This window comes from Rhodnius prolixus, unplaced genomic scaffold (genome assembly GCF_049639745.1).
Source record: "Rhodnius prolixus isolate KJV_2025 unplaced genomic scaffold, Rpr scaffold_8, whole genome shotgun sequence".
NCBI classification, from domain to species: Eukaryota; Metazoa; Arthropoda; class Insecta; order Hemiptera; family Reduviidae; genus Rhodnius; species Rhodnius prolixus.
The window spans coordinates 28,723,196-28,748,443 of NW_027411593.1; positions in this window are offsets into that span (position 1 = coordinate 28,723,196).

Consider the following 25,248-nt stretch of genomic DNA (forward strand, 5'->3'; position numbering starts at 1 on the left):
GAGTGTGATTATGTAAGCTTGTTTAATCGAGGTTCCGATTTTGATCAAATTTGGCACACATTCATTTTAGAATAAGAGAAAAAACACTAGTGGGCAACATAACTCCACCAAATTATTATAATTATATTATAATTATTATAAAAAATCATAATAAGGTTTATAGGCAATTCTCGGTGAAGTTTAAAATGTGGATAGATAAGCAGTGATGGCTAACAATTGTTGATTTTATCTCCTTCATAACACTCATTTTTATTGTTTTCCAGAAAGTTTTCGGTCTTACTTCCATGATTAGAGGTAGATTAATCAGCTAGATTTAAAGATTTCAACTTCTCTTATGCTTCCTTCTCGCATTATGTTTCAGTTAGCAAGTACAGAGCATAAAGTTAAAAACTCAAAACATCAATTTCTGTAAGTAAGCCACAGTTAGTTTTACAGCCTTATTTTAATTAACCAATGCGACTCTGCAATTATGCTTTATTATTTTAGCTAAACATAATTACATGTTGATTCTGTATTATTTGCATTTGCAACTGTTTTGACTATTTTGATTCATTAACATATAGAGCATCCACATCTATGTATTCTGACCTACCCAAATACAGATTCCACTTCATGTCATCAGATTTAACAAGGAGAGAGGTACAGCATTTAAAACAAAGCGTTAGAAACTAATTTGAATCGCTTAAACAGCTAAAAGAATGTAAAATTGGATATTTAAATGTAAGTGATTTAATTTCTAAAAATATATTAGGCTTATCTGTGAACTAACAATAGATTTTATACTCCACAATTATCGAAGAGAGTAAATGCAGGCTTGAATAGAAAACTGGTAATTTGATGGTTTTCAGCGGTAAGTGGTAACAGTAATTGAGAAATGCCAAGCTTGAAATATATATTTTTTATGTACTTTGGATCAATGTAGGATTTTTGTATTGAATGAATTTCTTGTTCACACGTATCTTTGTACGCAAATCGTCATAATAAACTGATTCTAGAGCAAATTATTCTTAAAATTAAAAAGTTTTTTTGTCTTTACTTGCTAGAAGAGTATAAAAGTAAATATTTACCTTAAAATGGTGCATTAACCGGTTGAAAGGTAAAGGAGTTCCTTACTAAGTGCTAGGAAACTCACTAAGTACCATACAGTCTAAAAGAGTGGTTTTAAGCCTCTCATTAAAAGAATTCTTAAGAGAAAAACCTGGAGATAAAAAGGATCACAGCAGTTAAAAAGTGTCAGAAACAACCACAGTCCGTAGTAAAGTGTCACAGTTAAATTGTTACTTTTCTTACAAAGTAAAGCTTTATAAACAACGAGTTTAACAACTTTAAATTATTAAAATATAAATAAAAGGAAAAAGAAAAGCGAAGAAAAATAATAAAAGAAAATCTTGGCGTTCTGAGGTTAATTGGAAATGTCCATTGGAACGATGAGGTTACGTTTGTTAGAGTTATTTCCAACAGTTTTCTGAAACTGCCGGCCCTTCCTAGTTTCTGTTCTTGGAAGCTTCAGAGCAGTACACTCATATATTATTATCGACAAACTCTATTACTTTTCCCAAATGGTAGTAATAGGAATTGGGTTTAAGAAAAGCCCTGTTTCACTAAATCCAAGACAAGAAAATCTTGCCCTTTTGATTTAGGTACCGGAAAGAAATGGAAACCTCTACTTATTGGTGGACCATTGTTAAGATTTCGTATGGATTTAGTCTTCCTCATCCCATGCCTTTTTTAAAAAGACTAACAACCTAATGTAGCATTAAGCTGTCAACTCTTTATTTTTAGGAAGACAAAAAAATTAATCAATGTATTTAAATTATCCTTATCAGGATTTTAAATTATTTCCTCTACTGATAATTAAGCCAACCATCTGATTTTTTGCGCTGTTTTAGTTGAATTCCTTACAAAATGGATCGATTTTAAAACACTACTAGGGCCGCTATTAGAGAGCTAGATGCAGATTTATATTGTTCAAAGTTACTTTGTAAACCAAACCGTCTGCAACCTAAGAGATTTATTGAAGCTCTCCAAAGCTACAGGCACTGTCATCCTTCAGACTAATAGTAAAATAGTCGAAGAGATTGTAGAGCTTATAACCCAGCTGAATTAGGATGGAACCCATACTAGTTTTGTTTAGATAATGGGAAACTATGGGATTGCAGCCAACGAAATGGGTAGGCAAGCTTGCAAAGGATGCCACAGACAATGGCGAAATGTAAGATTATAAATTACTTGCTACCGGCATAAGATCTAGGTTTATAAGCAAGCTTTGCTAGAATGACGCAGCCAATCTATTATTGTAATTGGCAAAGGAATTAGCAGGAAATAATAAAATTATTACGTAAAGCAATCGTAATAGCAAGAAAATCCGAGCTTCATGAAAAAGAGAAAAAACAATTGTAAATTAGAATCAAAATTAGTCGTGCAAACTTTCGATGCTCCCTAAGCAAATCATTATCGCAAATGAAAATTGGTAAAAGGTAGAAGACCTTTTCTTCATTCTTAAATCTTATCTCTCCTACCGTTTCTTCCAAGTCAATCAAGGTTCTTCTTCTTCTCTTATCCTTCCAATATTCGCTGGAGTTCCTCAAGGAAGCATTCTAGCCCTCTTACTTTATATTCTCTATACTGCTGACTTACCAACTAACCCGACTACAATTTCTTTCACTTTCGCCGACGACACTGCAATTCTATCACCTCATCTGGATCCTGTAATAGCACCCAATCACACCTAAATCTTCTCGAGCCTTGGCTGCAAAAGTGGAGAATCAAAGTGAATGAATTGAAATCTAAATACATAGTATTCATCTTAAACAAGAAAACTCTCCCTCCTCTCTCCTTCCACAATACTTCTATACCAATTACCAACCAAGTACGATATCTCGGACTACATCTTGACAAACGACTAACATGGAACCCTCACACGAGACTCAAACGAACTGACCTCAATCTGAGGTATAAAATGTTGAAAAGACTACTTGACGACAAACGATCAAAACTGACCCTGACAAACAAACGAACACTATATACCGCTCTACTTGCCATAATATGGACGTACGGAATACAACTCTACGGAAGTGCCAAAAAATCAAACATCAACCTCCCTTCTACGTCTCCAATCATACCATACACTCTGATCTAAAAATTCCTCTCGTTTCTGAAATAGCCAAATCTCGTTACACAAAACTCCATTCAAATCTACAACCCTCTGATCCACAACATGTCTACCACAACACTTCCTTCTAATCCTCAACGCAGACTAAAGCGGCGGTGGCCACGCGACCATCTCAACACAACGCCGACCTCCTAGGATGGTTGCTGTGTAAGCTTGCCAATCTGGCGAACTAACGGCTTCCATCACTGGATGGTCGTCGTTCACTCCAATCACGCCCTTGGCGCACATGCATGTGAGCGTACATGTATGGATATACGTATTTATGCGTGCATGTGCATTTGTGCCATCCCTTATCACTCATCTCTTTTGCTTATTGTACTGCATACAGTTGCAAAATAAATGAACAAATAAAAAAATGTAAATTATTTCAACAAAGTGGATCTTTTTTCTTTTTTTTTAACTTTGCGGTTATTACGCTCTGGCAGTACAATTTACGACAGAAAAAGTAATTGGCCGTGAAGTACTGTATCGAGAAAATTAATGAAACTATCTAATTTTGGTGCCTACCGTCGAAACTTGATGTAATTTGTGCTTATTCAAAATCAATAAATTTGAAACCATAACAACAATTACATAAAGCAAAGTGACAGGAAATTTTGATGATTTATAAAAATTTATAGTTCCAAATTATTAATAATATTTTGAGACAGATAGATTTACTCTTTAAATAAATTTCAAAATTAGATTTCAAAACTTTTATTATAAAGTATATGTGTATGCATTTGTAATTAATAATTTATGTAATTCATTCCCAATGTATGAATTAGAAATGTGTACAGACTAAGAGAAGACTTTTGCCCTCAGGATAAAGTTTAGAACGCAGAACTTTGAAAGCTATGAGAAGAAATTGGAAGAAATATATGAAAGAATGGAAGGGTTGTATTGTACCGCGATGAAAGAACCCTTATTGAAACTCGTTTTAAAATTCAAAATAAAAATAAAGAAACGAAGTAATCTCGGAACACCTGACTTGTTTATCATAAAATTTATCTGAATAATTTATAAAGCTGACGCGTCTTACAACCATCTTTCAGTTTTTGTTTTTTTAATTTTTTTTTGTTTTCTCTTCTTCAATGTAAAACTTTTGGAGTTTTAGAGCGAAGTAACTCGGCTGATAAATTGTTTCATTAATACAAAAAAAAAAGAGGAAAAACACTAGTGTAAAAACCAAAGCTGTAAATTGTTGTTGCAATTCTCACATCAGTTCAACATCCGCTAGGGAGAAGTATACTAGTCACTTGTTCATAAATCTTGTGTCATTGTAACCCGACAACACTCTGGAGCCGTTATCACCCAAAGCAAATTTCTCCCAAAGCGATCCTAAATGTTAAATAAATAAATAAATAAAATTCCGCTTGCTTTATCACTACCAACTATAAATGCTATAATTTGCCTTTTTTTTCAAAACGAATTTTCCAAATTAAAAAGATTCTTAAACATAAAAAGGCAGTAAACAGCTTATCATACTAAATTCATTTTTATCATTATTATTATTTTTTTTTTTAATATGCTTCACATCTTAGGTTATTGGCGCTTGAAGTTTCTTTTAGTGCACTACCGCCTCCGGACAGTATTCTCTTACTACAGACAACACTGTCCTTCGTCGGACAGTGAACTGCATGAAGTTCCTAGAAAGAGAAAATCTAAGGACCAGCAGATGGATTCAAACCCGCAATCACCGCGTTGGAAAACAGCTAATCCCTTCCCTTACTAACCTTAGCTTGTCGCTGTATGCGGAACCATAGATTGCCATTGGCAATTTTTCAATTCACATTCTTCCAAAGGCTTTATTAATCCTCTCACACATACTCCTTCCTAATATATTTAAGATCTTGAATTTCCACTGATTTTTTTTTAGAATACTCTTCATTCTGTAAGCCTAGATTTGTTTGGGTGTTTGCCAAATGACCTGGGCTATTATACAGCTAGCGGTTTACCGAGGATTGAGGGAATTATTTCTAAGTAAAAAGTTTTTTGTGCGTATGTGTGTGAAATTCTTTGTTTTTTGAGGTGTACAGCTCTAAATTTTAAGGCCCAAGGTAGTGTTAAGTTAAGGTTCTAGAGGGTGATGAGATCTGTAGCTCAGGTATCTGTCGCTTTTCATGGGATTCCTGTTCCAATCAACACTTAAGGAAATCATCTAAATTTCTGATGGTTTTCATGACTAAAACGCAAATGATTTTCTAGCTCCATTGCAAATTTTACAATAATTATATTTAGTCAAGCTTTCTAATTTACAGAATTTGGCCATTTGGTCATACATCGCATTTGATGATTTTGCTTCTATCCATCCGTACAGTCACAATAACTTTCAGTTCATGTGCTGTCTGTATTTCTTAAACTTGTGCCTTAGAAAATCTTGACTATTAGTCACATTACACTCATAGGGAAACTTCAAAAGAAACTAATTCATCTTCTCTTAGAATCTCAGAATTTATCTCTTCTAACAATTTGTTTTCATGTTATTAAGATCCCAAATGGTGAAAGTGAACATCTACATACATGAAGAGTAGACCTAGATTCTATTGGACACTTAGTTTAATTTTTTGTCTCAATTAAAGCTAATATTTGCGCTATATTTATTTATTTGTGGTGGATCAAAAGTCCAATTAAATATTGAATTATTGGTTGCATATTAAATTGATACAGCTACACGAATAGATAAAAAATAAACCGAACATTGGTAAGTTCAGATAAATTTACAACTGAAATAAACTCAATACAAAAAAGCTAATGCTTGAATTAAAAACTGCTGAATTCATTTAAGTTGAATCTCGCACTATTCTGATCAGAAAAAACAAACTTTCTTTACATATTAACTTCTTTATTGCCACTAAAAATTGCATAAATTCTAGTTAAATACATCTTCATCTCTACATAACCAGTTAGCCTTTATAGATCTATTTAGTGGCGCATTCTGGTGATAGTTACTCCTAACATTTTCAGTGCAAAGTATTTTTTTATCTGACTGAGTTTAATGGAAATTAAATAAACTTAATAGACATCAACTATCTACCATATTACGAATAATTTTGCGCAATAAAGTTATAAGTTCACAATAAATTTCCTCGAGCGCAAACCTCATTTAGCTCATGCCCGAGCTGTCTGAGAGGATTGAATGAGCGTGAGCTATCACTTATTCTTAAATATAATTCTCTTCTCAGATGCATACTCTGCAGACTCTCTCCGGTCGAGTAACTTCTATTTAATAGAAAGGATTGAAGCGTAGGACGAACCAGTGTTACATATAGTATTTTAATGTATTTTTAAATTACATCAGTTCCTAGCAAAAAAAACCTAATACTCTGCATGTTTCACTTATAGTTAAATCTATTCATAAAAAAGTTTCTTATTAAGATCCTATAATCAAAATATTAAGAATTAAAAATTAGAGATTAAAATACAGTTTATTTACTGCAAGAGAACGAATGGTTGACACGTCTAGATTAAAAAGTAATATTAATCACCTACTTTCTTTTTTGCCTAATGTCACTCTAATGTAAATATGACTCGTTACATAAATTAAAATTAATAGATTCTTAAAATGAAATAATCTGAAAAAGGGTAAAATAAATTTCCTCAGTCAAACTATCGACATATGCTGATCTGTCTTCGCGTTTAGTTTAAATCTAGATAAATAGAAATTTAAAGGGGGTATAAAGATAAAGTAAAACAGTGGAAATAGGACCTTGACAAATGTGAAAAGTCTCCAATCTATATCTTCACTCTTTCTCCATTCTGTAACAGAATCCGTGGGAGGATGGAAAATTACTCTGCCAACAGAGACCTTGGTAATACTGCTAGCTGTCTTACTTTCAAATCTGATCATTTTTATCTTTTTCTGCCTCTAATATATTTTCTAGAAGCAGTGAAGTTACATTTTAATAATGATTCAGATATCTATCTAACTGTGCTTTGTTACATTCAGGACAAAAATGTATTCAGAACGAAATAATTTGAAACTGATTATTTTCTTCTCATAAAAAAAAAAGGAGGTAAATTCAAAAAACAATAGTTTTATTTAAGTTATTTTAATCAGCTGACAATTTTGTCCATTATTACTTCTGAAGGGCATTAATTTTTTTAGTGTAACATGCCCAGATTACTGATTTCAAGAGAAAAGTTTGATATGTAGTTTGCAGCTTCTGACATGATTTTTTTGTAAATTATTTATTTATTTTTTCATTGCTGAGATGATTTTTTGTTAATCTACAATCCGCTACCTTCATTTTTCAACTTTTTGCTGCTACATTCAATTCACGACGCTTTATAGGATTCTTTTTTACTCTCTCTCCTCTTACATGATAGAAAATACTGCGAAGGGAATCTAATTTTCGAATTTGAGACCTCTTCTGAAGTAAAAGTTTTAAGAATGGTGTGAAAATAAAATATTTTAGGAAAGATTCTTGACTGTGATCTCCCTACTAGTTTTTTACTCCAACTCTAAAAAGGTACAAAGGGTATAAATTTAGAGAATCTTTTAGTTTAAAAGCACTAATTTTTTTCTTCAGTCACTGTAAAATAGCATATGTCCAACATGATTGCTTGAAAGAAATTTTGATTCCACGTTTGGAGGCTTAACTGTTGTAGAAACTAAATAGATTATTTAAAATGTATTCATTACTACATATTACTACTAGATCGTATAAGAATCAAAATTAGTAAGATTAGTGGGGAAGGCTGCTTGTAAAGCTTGACATGGCAAAAAGTAGGGTTCTATCTTATCGATCTACTTTCTATTAAATTATGGAATATTAATTAATTTACTACAGTACACATATTTTATCATGTTCTGATAAAATTATTATTTTATCATGTTCTTTTATTTCATCCTATACAAATAATGGTATAGTTTTTGTAATATGATCTCTGTATACAGAATTGTTACACCAATGCAGTCGTGATGAGAGGCGTCAGACATTTATTGAATCTGTTTGATCACATCTGTTGTCTGTCTGTATGGGAAGTGGAAAAGAGGGCTTTCGCTACAGGATTAGGATGGCTGCATACATTAGTGTGGAAGGCAAAAAAAAACACTAGAGGATTCATTCGGAATTGTAAGGTGTTGGAGTATTTATGGTGGTTGTGATTGGTTATTTAGAAGTATAGTCGAACAGGTTTTCGTTTCCGAGTAAATGTAATTTGTACGCATTTATTCACAATTATCTTTCTTTGTCAGTGCGAGCACCATTCTTATTTTAGATTAGGTGGATCTGTAGAGTTTGGAAGGGCAATGGAAGTTTAAGATATGAGGATAGCATAACTTCAAAAAAAAAGAAAGTATTAATCACTTTTTCAGGTAGAGTGCTGCCATATGAATGGTTTTTGGGATACCGCCTAATGCTACCTTGCAACACGCCAACTAGGGTAGATTCATGTCGGAAACTTCAGTGCATGTAACGATTGGAGATATAGGATTTAATGGTAAAACTGTAGGTACCGAGAAAGAGTTGCTTCAAATTAAATAGGACTTCCTGGATGACAAACCTGTGCTACATCCAGAAAACCCTCCCTAAAACAATAGCTTTCATTTGCGAAGAAGCTGGAAGGAATATACTATAAACGTAAGCAATGTTCTGTTATTGATTAATGAGTAGGGAACGGATTCGTATGTATTTACATATTTTTTTCTAGGCAATTTACAGACGTTTTTCAACTAGAAGTATTCATACTGACACTTTTTAACCCGTTTGAGTCTACTTTTATTTCACATATTTCCACATATTTGGATGTTATCGCTTATTTATACATATTTGATTAAAATAAATAAATATTTCTACACATTTAATCAAAATATGTACATATTTTTTTCACATTTTTCATTTTGGGCATATTTTCATAATTGGGAGGTGGTTGACAGGAACTGTGAACCACAGACTGTAGGGCTGTGAATCACAGTGGGAACAATGGTTATTGTAATTTACACAGAATGCTGCTAAACAGTGATGGGTACTTGTTAGTTCTTTGAAGTTGTCTGACGTTGTCTGTTCTTTCAGCTCGTTCGTTGAAGTGACCAATTCATTTCGTTCGGTCACTTAGTGTATTCTTTTTTGGGTGAAATGCCACGAACATCGGCCTCAAACAAACAACTGGTTGCTAAATATCTTCGCGAGTTTCCAGCAGAACTTTTTCGAAGTGATGGAGACATTTTGTACTGCACAGCTTGTGACAAACGCGTTTCTTGCTCTCAACGTTCCCATGTCACCCAACATATTGCCACCGGATCGCACATAGAGAATAAAAACAGAAAGAAAGAGAGGACGTCCTATCAAGCCTTCCTTACATCTCCATCATCAAGTAAGTCTACTCTGAGTACAGATCTGTGTCGGGCTTTGGTTAGAGCAGATATCCCTTCCCACAAACTTAAAAATCCTCATTTCAAAGGATTTTAGTCGTTACAAGTCCATCTTACGCCCAGATCGTCGTCACTTTACGTTCCAACATTTGAAATTTCATGTGGTTGCAAACAATTTCAAAGAGTGAAGTTTTCAAAATTGAAAATTTAACACATCTTTTTATAAATAGTAAAAATGTTCTTTGTTGTATAAATCATTATAACTTGTAAAAACAAATTATTTTGTTCCTAATAAATTATTATAAATTGTAAAAATGTTCTTTTCTTGTATAAATAATTATAACTTGCCCCCCCCCCAAAAAAAAATCCATTTTCATAAAAAAAAATGTCCATTTTACTTAAATATTCCAGAAAATATTTTAAGAAAATCACATATTTTCCACATAATTGACGAAAATAAATGCATATTTTAATTAAATATTTGGCATTTTTAAATACATAAAAATCCGATCCTTATTAATGAGACTGAAAACCATATAAATTAGACAGAATAGTATTTAAGAGTTGTAGGAAAGATTTGATTCTTTTTAATGCAAACGTTCTAAAAGCAATGGCTTGAGGCTAATATATCTGCATGATATAATAACGGTAAGAGGTATTAAGGTTTTTGGAATTAATAGTTTCAGGAAATTTTGCATTAGGTTGAAAAATGTGTACTTCTCAGGATGGAATTGTATTTAGGAACTTTTGTGCTTTTCGGCGTAAATTGAGTAGGCTTTCCACTGTTGTTATTGAAGAGAATTAATAATTTATTGAGAGGGTTGAAAAGGTATGGAGCAGGAGAAATGGAATGAGATTAAACAGAACGGAATATTGATGAACAGAAGAACGTGATCTGGGAATATTGGATCTTTAGTACTAGGGTTTTCTAATTTACAAAAATTGGGTATACAGGGATTTCAATTTGTACACCGTAAAATTTGTTTATTAATATGGTTTATCGAGGAACCTCAGAAAGTGGAACGTTAAAGCTTGCAAAAGAAGAGCAGAAAGATGACCTAAAAATAAATATTACAAACCAAAATCATGAATATAAATTACAGCCCTGAAGAGGAATAAAAATAAATAAAGAATAACTCGAAGAATTCAGATTATTACTTGCTTCTTAGGGTAGGTGATTTCAAAGGCGGGAAAGATGAAGAATAACAGAGAATATCATTAAGTTGGATAAATTTAATAAATAGAAATCAATCTTCCATTTAGAATTAGACTGACAAGAAAAACTCTGTAATAATCGTGTACTGCCGGTGTTTTTAAGTAGCAAGGGCCATGGGCAATTTCAGATAGAATAGTGCAAAACAAAAATAAGAATAGCAGTTAGTGCCATGTCCTTTCTCAAATTAGAAGGATTTCGAGAAGAGACTAAAAACAAAGCAATGGATAAGGAGAGAAACAATGTTGGAAGATGAGAGGAAATTCATTTGCAAGAGGAAATGGAACATGCTGGCCATAAGAGAGTATCAGATAGAAGATGGCCTAAGAAGATACAAGAATGGTATCCCAGAGATCAGAAAAGAAAGAGGTAGACCTACAATTGGTACTCCGAATTTAGAAAAGTATGTCGGGTAGTAAGCAGTATGGCCAAGGCTTACTCAAGATCGCACGGATGGTCACGGATAAAAGAAGTTTGCATAGAACATAGCTTTGCAAAGAGATAACTGAGTGATCTACTCTCATCCAAAATTAATGAATTTTTATTATTAAATATTATTTATTATTTTTGTTGGATTTTTTACCTCCTTTATCTATTTCTTAAAATATAAATAACTTTAAATTCTCCAAAGTAATAACTGTTAATTAGAACGTCATTTATTATATTTATAACAAACCATAAATATTTAAACAAAAGTATACAAACTGCAAAATGGTTACTTTCTATAGGATTACAAATTCATAAATCCTTCGAAATTAAAAAAAATAAATAACAAAGCAAAAAAAAATAATACCAGTTAAATTAATGTACATTTTAGAAAAAGTTGTTTTTCTTCGTTAAGATATTGGAATTCAACATTCAAAATTATATTCTAATATAAGTAAAAAACAAAGTAAACAATTACATTACGAATAGGGACATATTGTATATGTATTTTAAAAAAAAAAAAAAATCTAATAATACACTAAATTAAAACAAACAAAATTAGTGAAAATACTAAAAGGAAAATTTTTTAATCGTTTGGAATACGATTTGAGGACCATTAACCATTATTACACTGGGCTTATTACGAGATATAAATTTTTAATGTTATCAATTTAAAATAAAAAATATATCACTTAATTAATAGACCGGTTAATTGTTATAAACAATTTCATAAAACTCAATTTCAAATGTAGCCTGTTTCATTAAATTCCTTAAAAATTTATCTTTAAAATTTTTGCGAGAGGACAATGAAATATTTTGTCCTTTCCATTCAAAATACACAGCTTACAGTTTTTATAAAACACAGAAGAGAACTAAATCCTGATGACCTTTGTTATTTGGAAATAATGAGCTAAGGTCCTTATTTCTCAACATTCCAATCTTTTGTAGATTCCGCTTCATGTTTTAACATTTTCGAAACATGAAATTTACTGTTGTACTTTTATTTTTTTAAATGGAAAAATATAAAATAAATGTTTTGTTTATCTGTGGCTGTTTTGTTATGGTTTAAATCTTTTGATTTTTTAAAAAATACAAGTTTTTAGGGCGTATTGTACATGTATTATTGAATGACTTGAGTTGTAGAGGTATTATTCTGAAATGCTTCTTCTTCTCGCCTCCTGCCTAACCAACGACCTTAGAAAATTGGTCAATACATTGGAAAAAGAGAGATTTAATTCATTAATGACTGATTCTCTTTTAAACAAAATGAATCATTAATTTAAACCACCAAGAGATCTTCTGACACTTTGAGGAAGCGTTGCTTGAAAATCGATTGCTTTGCAACTCAAATCTTTTAGCGTCCAGCGAAGAATAATATGTTTGCTAGTGAGCAAAGCGTGTGAATGAATTACTGGTTAGTTTGAGCTTGCAAAACTGTCTTGTTTACTTTACGTGACTCTGCTTCTATAACTCCGTCTGCAGCAGTAGGAGTAGATAGTTTTGTCCCCATACTACTCCTGTCCATCGGTCAGCTGCATACTTCTACGCTTCTCTAGTCAACGGATGGTTATTCATCTTCTAACTTAAGTTCGATTGAGCGGATTTACTTTTCTGACGTTTCACTAATGACTTTTTATTCCATTACAGTAAAGAATTTTTTTTTTGAACATTTGCAATAAATAATTTAGTAGAGGGAAATAATTTGAAACAATGTTATTATTGTGCGGAAGAATTTTTTTTTAGGTAGAATAAGCTTATATTAAAATAGAACGTGTGACAAGATTCTAAAGTCGTAATTTTTCAAGTTTACTTTACACTTGACGGCTGAAAGTTAGACTTTTATAAAGAAACTTTACTGACTAGAAACACTTGATATTTCCTCGCTAAACTTTTCTTTTGTACTCTTAGTTTAAGTTTTTTCCACTTTTTTTTTTTTTTTATTCTTTTATATGTAATACACACATAATATAAGTAGGAGTAGACGCTTCCCACTCTACACGTCTTGGCAATATAATTCGCGGCTGGAAAATTTCACAGTCGTAATCTACAGCTTTAAATTATGCCTACAAACTGGAAAGTGCCCAAGAGATGAATACAGTACGGTTTTTTACAACTTAACTTTGAACTAGTATGTTATTCTTTTTACTCTAATACAGCAAGAGAATTAATAAACCTTAAATTTGTACTTAGCCGTTGTTTTTAACTTAAAATTATTAATTAATTGATTAATCAGTCCTAATAATACATTTTTTTAACATCTTAACTTTGAAATTTGTTATTCTTTTTATTCTAATGTAGCAAGAGAATTAATAAACCTTAAATTTGTACTTTGTACTTTGAAATTTGTTATTCTTTTTACTCTAATACAGCAAGAGAATTAATAAACCTTAAATTTGTACTTACCTTAGTTTTTAACTTAAAATTATTAATTAATTGATTAATCAGTCCTAATATTTTTTTATAACTAAACTTTGATCTGTGTAATTCTTTTTACTTTAATATAGCAAAAATCTGTAAAAATCTTCTGCAAAATCTTGCAGTACTTATGAAACACTTATTAAACTAGACAAAGCAGTGATTAGTAAAAGAAGCCCATTTATTTTCTTAAGTAACCTCTTTTTAGTTTGGAATTATGATGAGCGATTCTACCCAAGGTAGCCTTGCTTCATTGTATAGCCACCCTGGTAATTCTCAGATTTAGTGATTAGTTTTTTATTTGCGTATTCAGTTGCTTTATTGATTTCAGATGTAATTTGCACAGTATAAACTTCCTTTCGTAAAAATGTACTTTTTATTTAGGTTTATTGAGTAAATATTATTCTTCGTCAACTTTCAATTTTTAGAAAAAGAGTAAGCACACAAACAAAATCTAAAACCTTTTTTTAGTATGAATAAAATCTTGGAATGAATTTATTATCCACAAAGCGTCAGTACTGCCTTGTATTATTATTTGACGACCCCTATGGAGTAAACGTGCACACAAAAATAGTAGAGCTGTTCCTCTGGAGCACGTCCCCTCCAATGGTTAAGAGAGAAAAACCGAATGCTAAGCGTGTGACAAGGCTAAATATACAAACAGAAATAATGGAAAACAGAAGGAAAGATAATTTTTTTGTTTTGCATTCTGGTTGGCAATTGCAGAACAGAACAAATAAATCAACGCCCCATTTCATTAGACAATAGTGACCTTAACGAGAGGGCCATACAATCTGTCCTGCGCCATTAGAGTTTGTGTGATTAATATCAATAATTATTAAAAGCTGCAAAGAAATTAAAATGGTTCTTTTTTTTTTTTTTTAGTCTTTGTCCGACTATCGCTTTGTTTATATGGGCTTTAGGACAGAATTATAGCAGTGATTTCAGTATTTTAAAGCAAATTGGTTCAAAGCATCAGTTTTGGAAGGAATTTTCCCTTTATTAAATGATAAATAAAATGACAATTTAATTTTTCATCACTATGTGACTTTTATAGATGGACTATCATAATGATTTATTCATTGCTTAAATAAAAACCACATTAGGCCTTAAATTGGGTGTTATAATCCTGGGGAAAATAATCAAAACCAGGAGGTTTAAGTACCAAATGAATAAGTTGAAAATAGAATTGCCAGTTCTTATAACTTTAAATTTTTAATGATGAATGAATTGTAATTGAAGTGATTATTATTATTTTACATTTTAATTGTACCAAGTTTAACCATTGTACCAGGGTGACCAAACTTACGTCTCAGGCGTATCCTCGACATATTTTAAACCTTCCTCGACAGAAATAAAAAACTTTCAACCATTATGTTGCTGCTGCTTTTTTTTTAATTTAAGGCGCATCAACATCTGAGGTTATTGACACTCGGAGGTTTTCTCAGTGCACTGTCGACCGCCATCACCGGGCAGTGAGCTAGCTGTCAGAAGCACCTAGCAAGAGAAAATCTAAGAGCCAGCAGCTTGATTCGAACCCGTGATCTCGGCAATGGAATCCAGTATTCGCTAACCTCTTACCTAATCATTTCCCCCAAATTATTATATAGTTATTTTTTTAGTAGGTCAACTTATTGTTAAAAGCAGTATCATATCAACACATGGAGCTATAAAACATGTAAGTAATATTTTATATTTTAACAAGTTATAGTGTTATTTATTTTGTGAGTGTGTGGAAAGAATAAGAGAGCGTCGCTCTACATGTAACATAATATGTTTACGGACAGTTTTGTTTGTTACTGGCTGGAATGGAGCTCGTTTTGTTTACCTAAATGTTCAACGTTGTACTCTACATTTAGACAAAGAACGTCCTCGGTCTGGACACCTCTTGTTTACTGGTCAGTTCTGCCATAGTACATATTTATCAACATATATCCAACACAAATAATCTTCACTAGGTCTAACTTTTTCTCTTTTATATTTTATTTTATTACAAAAATATGCAATTTTTTTTTTTAAACATTTATTTAATGCAAAGGGTCAATTTGCTTAAAGTGATCAAATATGGTGAAAATATTAAATTCAAAAAGCTTCTTTTGTACAAATTATTTATATTTTTAAATTAATTAAGAAGTGAGTGAATTAAAAGTTCATTTCAATAATTATTTAAGGTTTATTTTTAATATTACCAATACCTACTTTTTTAAGTCCCTAAGTTTTATTTATTAGATATTGTTTACAGCATTAGATTCCTCTGCCTCTTTCCTTGTTCGAATGTTCCCAGAGGATGGTTCTTGGGCCAGTTTCTGCACTATATTCAAAGCTTTTTTCTTTCAGTTACACCGTTGACAAGGCAATCCTTTAACCTCATTAAGATCCGGTTCTTGTCTTTCGCTCCTTTCAGCTTCATCTAGAATCCATTGTGCCTTAAATTAGATTAAAATTGATTGATAACAAAAATAGATTCCCTCTGAGGCGAACTATACTTACACCCGCTTATCTAAAAAAGACCTCAAATACTAATAGAATGTTTAAAATTTCTCTTCATAGACAGATGACTAGGCTTAAATAGAAATAACTTAAAAAAAGGAAGACTCCCTAGACTTCTTAGCAAACGATCGAAACAAAGATAGATACCTAGTTAATAGTACCTTCTAGGCGCCAAGATAGCCGAGCGGTTAAGAGGCGAGACCTGCAAAGCTAATATGCATTGTGGTGGTACTGTGTTCGATTTCCGGTCTTAGGCCTTGGATTTTATTTAAAGGTTAATAAAAGAAATTTACAGTAAAGTATGTTTGCTAGTCGCCTCCGTCCACGATATCTAATTGGTAGTTGGACGTAAAGCCCGCCTGAAAAAATAGGCAATTACTTTACTTTTTAGTATCCTTCTAGACATATAGGCAGTGTCAGAGGTTTAGCCATAGCTAACAATAACTTTAGAACCTAATCCTTCCAATAAAACCCCATTGAATCGCTAATGCTCCCTACTTTGTTTTTGATATTACTTTGCACAAGGATCTCCTTGTTTCCTACGTGCCCGAAGCTGCATTATCTCATTATGCCAAGTTTCCGCCTGAGTTTCTTCAAATCTTAACCTTCTAGTTTGAGAAAATACCGGGAAAAAATTGAAAATTCTAGTCATTAAAGTGGTAAATCCGGTTTGAGGAATTTACATTTTTCAAATTATAATCGAGTCATCTGGTGGTACCAAATCAAAATGTAAAGTTTCAGTGATTTTATTCGTTTTAGAACGTATGTTTATTGTATCCCTGACTGGTTTCGGATTTTTTTTCTATCATTGGAGATAGTTTAATTAGTTTAGGGTAATGAATTTGACTTCACTTACGTTACCGTTACGCGTTCCTCATTTTGAACACAAAGTTTCAGGTTTTTACAATTTTACGTTGTAAAATGAGATACTTTGTAAAAACGACTCATACACAATCTCTCTCTGTCTTACACACACAAACACAATATACGTTGTTCCAGCTTTTGCTTCCCACACCTTTTAGTTAAATATCTTCTTTTTCCTTCAATTTTCAAGTTGAAAACAACAATTCTCTTTGTTATAGGTGCAAGTTTCTTTATATGGATGATGTTCTTGTTAGTGTCTCAAGTCAAATGGAAATCTAAAAAATCTAAAATAGATTCTAAAGAATTCACAAAAACTGACTGCCTTAGTTTCTTGATTTACGTAAAGAAAGCGCCACAATTTCTAGCTCGCTCAAATGATTTACCACACTGCATTGTTTTCCTGGATTAATGCAATGGTCCATAAAAATCATAAGAAGGCTTCTATATGCTATACACAATATGCATGGAATGGATTAAAATTCCTTTAAACAAAATAACTGAAAGTAAACCTTGAAAGATATACAGTAAACTAATTCCCAAGTTTTATCCTCTTATAATAAACTTAATACTTAAATGCTTAATATTTGAGAAATTCTGGTAGAATACCAGAACAAATATAGCAAAAAAAGGACAATGAAAGTTTAAACTTTCATTTTGTGTATTAAATTCATGGTCATACAAATCTCACATACCGTGGGTTTTAAAACGCTGCCTTGAGAATGCATAGTCATAACACTAGAACACTGTTGTTAAGGCGTTGAGTGAAGAGATTTACTTCAACTTCTTGGCAATAGAATACTGAAGAATAATGAAGGCATACTGCTCTTATCTTTTAAAGTAAGCTTTAAAACAAATTGTCATATAACTGGCTTGAGATAATTCACCAACTTTTCCTTAATTAGACGTTTATTATTCAAGAAAAACTTTACTGATTAAATTCTTTTCTGTAACATCTTTGCCTCTATTGATTTCAAGAAATAATTATAGTTTATTACAAAAAGAAGTTTGGTATGAACCCGCACAAGATTATCTTTTTTTGCTGACCAAATTAAAGAGGGTTTAATATTGTAACACCACTGATAGTAGTGTTGACCAGCAAGAAACCAGATCACAATCACAATAGACAGGTTAACAATAACTAGGCATTTAGTTTGAACAATTATATTGACCAAAACAAAAAAAGGAAAATAGTACAAAAGAAATACATAACAGAAGGATCCTTCACCTAATGGTCTTATGATAAACAATAACTAAAAATACTTCTTAAAACATACAAAATAATATTAACTAATTGTCTTCCCATTCGGGTTACGAATTAACTCAAGCTTGTTAGTCACTCCCGACAGCTCCTGCTAGGTTAGGGGGGGAACTTTATATCACAAGAGTACCTGGGGGCGGTGCGGTACGGCCACCTACTTCCGCCGATGGGTCTCCGGGGTCGTAGTTCGGTTGCTCGGTTGCTCAGGCTTCTGTACCGTTTTTCGTTAGAACCACAGAGGCGGGTCGGGCAGTAAAAAGTAGGTCGCTCGGTCTAAGTTCTTTATCTCACTCCTCACCAGGCGCTCTCTCTCCAATACTGCTGCGTTCGGCTCCCCTCTCTCTCACTGCCTCTTTGTCAATTTCTTTTCCGTCCGGTGGCCGCAGCACCTTACAGCCCTTCGAGCTCGTAGTTCCCCCCGCTATTACTTGACGCAACGTCATATAAGTTAGGTATCATCAACACTGGCAATTTTGAGCAACGTAATTCTGAAAGAGCTCTGGCTGGCTCTTTGTCTTCAACCTCAATCTCTTAACGCTATCTTCACCAATAAACTTCCACTTAATCAATATCTTCAGTTTGGATACCATTCTTCTTCCTAAGAGCTCACCTGAAAATATTGCTTAATTTAGTATTTATTCACTTTTAAATTTGTGTCACTTTAGCCTTTCCAATTTAGTTTAACTGATCAAAATCTGGTAATACTGGTGGTTTACGGTTGTAACAATTTGTCCAAGCAAATAAAAGGCCAATTTTACACATCTATCCAATCTAGTATCCACAAAAGACCATGGTTTTCCTCGTACAATGACAAAATTAGGAAATTTATTAACCCACTTACTAGTATGCGATTTAATCACAATTATTCGCCGCAACATCTTGCCGGAATTGGTGTAGAAATAATGCCCAATTGTTCGTGTTTCTTCTGAAATAATATCAGACGCTACCTAATTCTGGAATGTGCTAACACTCTAAAGAAAGAGATCGAATGTGGAAGGTTGTTTTAGCGACTGGCTGTCCCTTACCTGTCATCCTAAACACTATACTTGTATCTGATTATGGCAACATTATTAACTAAATATTTGAATTAAAAAAAAAAAAAAAAATGGGATCACTCTGTAATTAATCATAAATATTAACAACATTCTATTCATGTATAAAGTTTGTGTACTAGAAGATTAAAAAAACAAAACTTAATGAATAACCTAAACATTAAATATAACGAAAACCATTAACATTTAAATATTTATTATAATTATTTTTATGACTTAACTGAGATGAAGTGAAATATTAACTCACAAAATCTATTCATTCGAACCTCAACATTTTAAATGGCTGGTTTGCTAAGTACAGGAGACTAAAAACAAAATTCTAAATACCGAACTTCCAGAATCCAGTTCTTTAAAACCTGAATAGTGCTGGCGATAGATGGCCACTTTGGCTATGAAAAGATGGTTAGAGAATGAATAGGAAGACTTAAAAGAGATGGTTGTGAAGAGATGAATTTTGAAGGTACTGGTTAGAAGAGAGTGAAATTCAGTGAATCACTGGAGGATTATAGTTCTACAGAAAGAAAGATGAATCGTATTTCCATAACTCCACTTTTATGCTGTCATTTAAGATGTCACAAATAACCAGACTTATGGTTGTTTTCACCAACTTCGAACTACTTGCTTATCACTTTGACCCTCGTCTTTTCTGAATTCTATTGTAGCTTCACGTTTTCCCAATTCTTCCTTCTAAAACAGTCATATTAGCCTAAACCTTACTCTCAATACGAGGATACCCTCTGAGAAAGAAAACATCTGGAAATATTATATATTATGTTGCTACAAAATTTGTCGAGACATGCTTTTTTTTGTAGTCACTCCTTGTTTTTCTTTTTTTTTTTCTCTTCTTCTTTTCCTTTAAAGTGATTTTTTCATAATGTGATATCAAAAAGAAGATGGTAAACATTTCATTGCAGTCTGTCCTGTATTGAAAGAATTTAGAATCAGGTATTTGAGGAAAAGAGAGCTCACACAGGCGGAACTGATAGATGTGCTAAATGGTAAAGACTGGTACAACCTTCTTAAATATGTTAATGTAGCCATTAGACATAGAAATTTTTTAGTTTCTGAATTTATTTATTAAGAAGTCAATGTACATAATTTGCTTCAATTAGGGTTTTATTATTATTTTATTTTCAATAGTGTTCTTATTCCTCATTATTTATTGTATCATTTTCTCTTAATTAATTATTGTTTATGTTCACATTTATGCAGCTTTTCCTTTTTGTATAGTTTTTGTTTTTATTTGAGTTATTGAGTTTAGTTTAACAACTTCAGTTTAGTTTAATATAACAACTCCTGGCAGACGGTTATTATACCATGCCTTGCAAGCTTTCATTTTAAATTTTGTAAGTTTATTTTTTATGTTTATATTTTGTATGTAAATAAAGCTTTCTACTACTGCTACTACTAATGTGATTTCGTTTTCATTTTTTTTCGGTGAAAATGAAAATAGTTTTAAATTAATTTGGAAAATACTTCCAAATCAAATCAGTATTAAAAAATCTTTTTGAAAGTTCGGGAAAAATTTATGAACGTTCATAAATTTAAAAAAATAAAAAAATTAATTTAATCAAACAAAAGGAGGGAAAAAAACAAAGAAATATTGCATAAATTGTACTGAAATGTGATTTGTTAACGTGAGTTGTTCAGCTGAAGCAGCAGAACAGCAGATAAGGGGCCCTTTGTCCAGTCCGAAAGGGCTATTGTCCGCTGTAATTGGAGTTCCGAGTTGCACTGTTTCATCTCTACTGCCCATTATCAATCTTTTCCGCACTCCTGCCTTCTTCTTCGCCCTACTTTTACTCATCCCTTTTACTCTCCGAAATAAATAAATATATATTTCTCTTCTCTTCTAACTTTGACCAACATGAATTCCAATTTCATATTTCCACTGAATCTAGTGTAATTTATCAGTGTTTCCCTTCTCTCATCTTGTATTAAAACAAGAACTTATTGTTTGAATATTGTGTTGAAAAATGAAAAAGTCAAGAACTAATTGTCGAGATAATTTATGTTCAGTATTAATTTCGCTTTTATAACTTTTTCTTTTTAATTTGTTATGAATTTAAATAACTTTTACGGAGATTATCGTATAATAATTAGTATAGTGTCTTAAAAAGTAAATTAAGACTTTATCTAAACAAAATCTAGCAAATAATAAATGCTGTGAATTAAAGTTGCAATATTCTTTGCTAGAAATATTGGTGGTTTCTCAACCCAGAAATATTTTGGCTCATTTTGATTCTTAGAATTAAAAGAAAAAAGTTTTTAATTGAAGAGCTTGGTGCAAAAAGGAGTTATCTACATTTTTTTCAGAAAATGTGTTTAGTGGCGCCCCCTATTGTATGTTCAATTCTACATCTTTTGGTGCATAAACTTTTAAGCAGACTCTTTTATTATTACTTATTCTCTAACCTAGGTTAGATTTGGAGCAAAAATGAGTTTTCTACTGCAGATAACTTTCTTTTGCTCCAAACAGAAAAGATGACGCCATCAATCGAACAAAAATGTTTTTATTAGATTTATTTAATATTTATATTAGGTAGATATTTTTTTTTTTTCTTTTTGACAGGCATAATAATATATCTAACATTCGCTTCGACAAGACACATAATGCCACTTAAAAGCTCAAAAACCAGAAATCAGTTGACTAAAGTACTTAATATGAACTCAAGTTTTACTGAAAATTATGATTTTGGTGCAAAAAAGAGTTAGCTGCAAAATAACTTTTGCTTATAGCAAGCTTAAAAAAATACCCTAGAAAATTCAAATTTAGCCCCAAATGATCCCATCACAACATATTAACTAATCCTTACAGCAGACACAACTTAAGGAATACATCTTAAAGCATATTTAGTTTTTTTGTCCCTACTAAAAATTTTAAAAAAACTGTAGATAACTCCTTTTTGCACCAAGCTCTTAAATTATTTTTCTGTGGGCCCAAATTACGAATTCCATTAAATTATTGTTATTAAATAGATGGCCAAGGTTGCTGTACTTGAGTCTGTTATACGTAGATGAACCAACAAAACAATGATCCGCCTCCAGAAGCAGCTACCTACTTTACCCAAGTCAGTGTAACTCTTCAGAGTACCTACTAAAAACTCGTAATTGCATAATTTATCTTGCTCTTTAAGCTCGAGGCAGAATGCTAACACTCTTTCCAGTGTTCTACCACTTCTTTTTCTTCAGTATTTATTTTCCCTGTCAAAAAGTTAATTTTGATGGCAATCACTGATTAGGTTCCACAAAAAAAAAATGCTGAAGACTTAGCGAACTTGGCTTTCTCTCGTTGCCAACCAGCCGGCAGTTATGGGTATCAGAAGAGCTTTGCTTAATTCTCTGTGCAAAGCAACTCATTCTTCTCTAATATTTTAACTCTTACTTCTGGGAGCTCTAGCATGGCTTGTTTAAAGCCTTAAGCGCAGTCCTTTACTGACCGAAAAACATCTTCACCTCGTTACAACATCCCTGCTATTTCTCTTGCAGACAGAACCAGTTATGCACCAGTGTTTGCTTAGTAGAAAAATCATTGATATTTCTCAAGAGACTTAGTTTTCAGCTTTTTTCAATCAGGCTCCATCTCCAGGAAACTAGAAAACCTCCTGTTGTAATGTTCACGCCATTACTCTCCTTAATTATCTTCCTAGAAGAATTCCCAGATCGACTATCTCCTGTCAAAGTCCCGTTTATTCTAAAACTAGATTTCTCGTCTTCAAAAGGTTAAATGTTTCCCTACCGGAGATTGTGGCATCTGGTAATCTTAACGAACTTTCTAGGTTTAATCAGTGCACTGGGTGATTGAGTTTCCATGCTCCCTAGTGTCCTGTCACTACTTAGTTTATTGTACTGCTATCCAGAAACTCTTAGATGGATTTATTGGTCTTGAAGTCCTGGTATCTCTCATGAGATGATGGGTGGGTGAGAAACAATGGTCATTTTGGACCGCCCTACAATACAATCTACAATCTAGCTCCTGTCGAAACCACATTTCTTATTAGTTTCATCTACTTTGAAGAGTAGGAATTTGATTGCTTGCTTCAACTTACCATCAATATTAACATAACGATTCAATATCTTCGACCAAATTCCATTAAACAACTGTTTCTATTTGTATTAGAATCAAGCTTTTTTTAGCTTAAAAAAAAAATGATTTGGTAACCTTCAGTAAACAATAATTTTAGAGAAATTTTATCATACAAATTTAAAAAAATGATAATCAGGTGTTATCGCTGATTTTATCTGTCACGGCACGCAGGTTTTTACTATTTCTGACAGGTTTCGGATTTTCCACATTTTCAATCAAGTATAACCTTGTTCTACAAAACTGCCAATAAAAGCCTGGAGAAAATCCAGAGAATTTCCAGTATTTCTTCTACTAAAGAAGGATGAAGATGAAGGTGAGTAGATAGGAAAAAGCCTTGAGGCGATTTTCAGAACCCACACTTACGAGACGCTCATCAAAAATGAAGGGTTAAACTGAGTAAGTGATGCCAAAGATAAGGCAGTTGTCTGTTCCAGTCATGCTCAGGGCATATGTAGAGAATGAGGACGCTGTAAGGGTATGGTGAGAGAGAGGGATGTATTTAGAAAAAAAAAAAAAGAAGAGGGAATGCATAGGAGAAAGAAGCAGTATGAAGAGAGAGTCTGCGTTATTGTCTTGCTTATCTGGCATTGTGAGCACGTAGCATCTTGTTCCACGCAGCAGTATAACAGCCGCGACCCGAGTGCTCACTGTTGACACCCCCAGTTCGTTTTATCCACATCACATCCCTCTAAACCCTGCCCCGTCCTGCTTTATCAAACCAAATATTCAGTTTATGTAAAACATTTGAACTAAATGTTCACCATCACTCAAAATAAACAAAACTAAATCCAATTCCAAAATCTTATTTTCATGTGCTGCAAACAAAACTCAAGGACTGAATTAAAAGCTGTACAATTCTATTTTTGCAACGTTCTATTCTAAACGTCATGGCCATAGCTATGAGGATGATAGGAGCCAAAGTCAGGGAAAAAAAAAGTCACTAGAAATATAATTAGATCCGTCCGCTTCAGCTCAGGCAAATTGAAACAAAAAAATAATAATAATAATAAAGCAAACAGGATTGCAAGCTCCCAGCTGTTCAATACAATCCTTAAAATTTTTGTTTTGAAGAAATCGTTCTATTAGATGTTTATAATTGTTTTTCTTGTACTAAATTTAGCAGTCAGCGATTCGTTAATCGTACCGACAGGTTAATGTAAAATTGGAAAAGAAAACTTAAAGAGTGCGTGGCCCCAACATTTTTTATTTATTCATTTTTTCTTATTTATTTATTGTCGACCTTTTACTAACGGACAACAAAATAAAGAAATTTGTACAAAACATGTTAAATATTAAATGGTAAATATGTTACACAATGTCATGAAATCACATTGAAGGTGTACTATTGTGGAAAATAAGCCAATCTCGAGAATATATGCGAGTCATGTAAAAAAATGTCAAACATATTTGAAACTATTTATTTATTGATTACAATTGGATATAACATAGTATATTTATTTTTATATTGTATACAATTGTATATTTATATAATAAGCATCGTTGTTCAAGTTACTACTACGTATTTACTTGCACAATTGAGATATACAATATGCAGTAATATCGACCCTTGAATTTTAAAATTTTATGGTTGACCCATTGCAGCAGTAGATCTCGGGCTACTGGCGCTTCAGGTGTTGAGGAGGAGGTGTTTGGAATAAGGGAAGAAGCGAACTGAAGGACTAGAGCTGGGATCTTCAACCTTTTACACTTTTTGGAACCCTTCGAGCTCATGGTTTTCTTAAAGGAACCTCCTGTTTAAGTAGCAGATAAAATAGTTTATCAAAGCAGCTTTCTTTCTACTCAAATTCGATAAATTGTTCTTGTATCTTTATTTAATTTTAAATACAAAACATCTTATTAAGACAATGAATAGTGAGGTAGCGAATCAGGTTTTAATTTCTAGAATACATTTTAGGAATAATTAACTTTTAAATTTTATAATAAATTAAGCGAGTTGATTGGTGTATTTCAAAGCT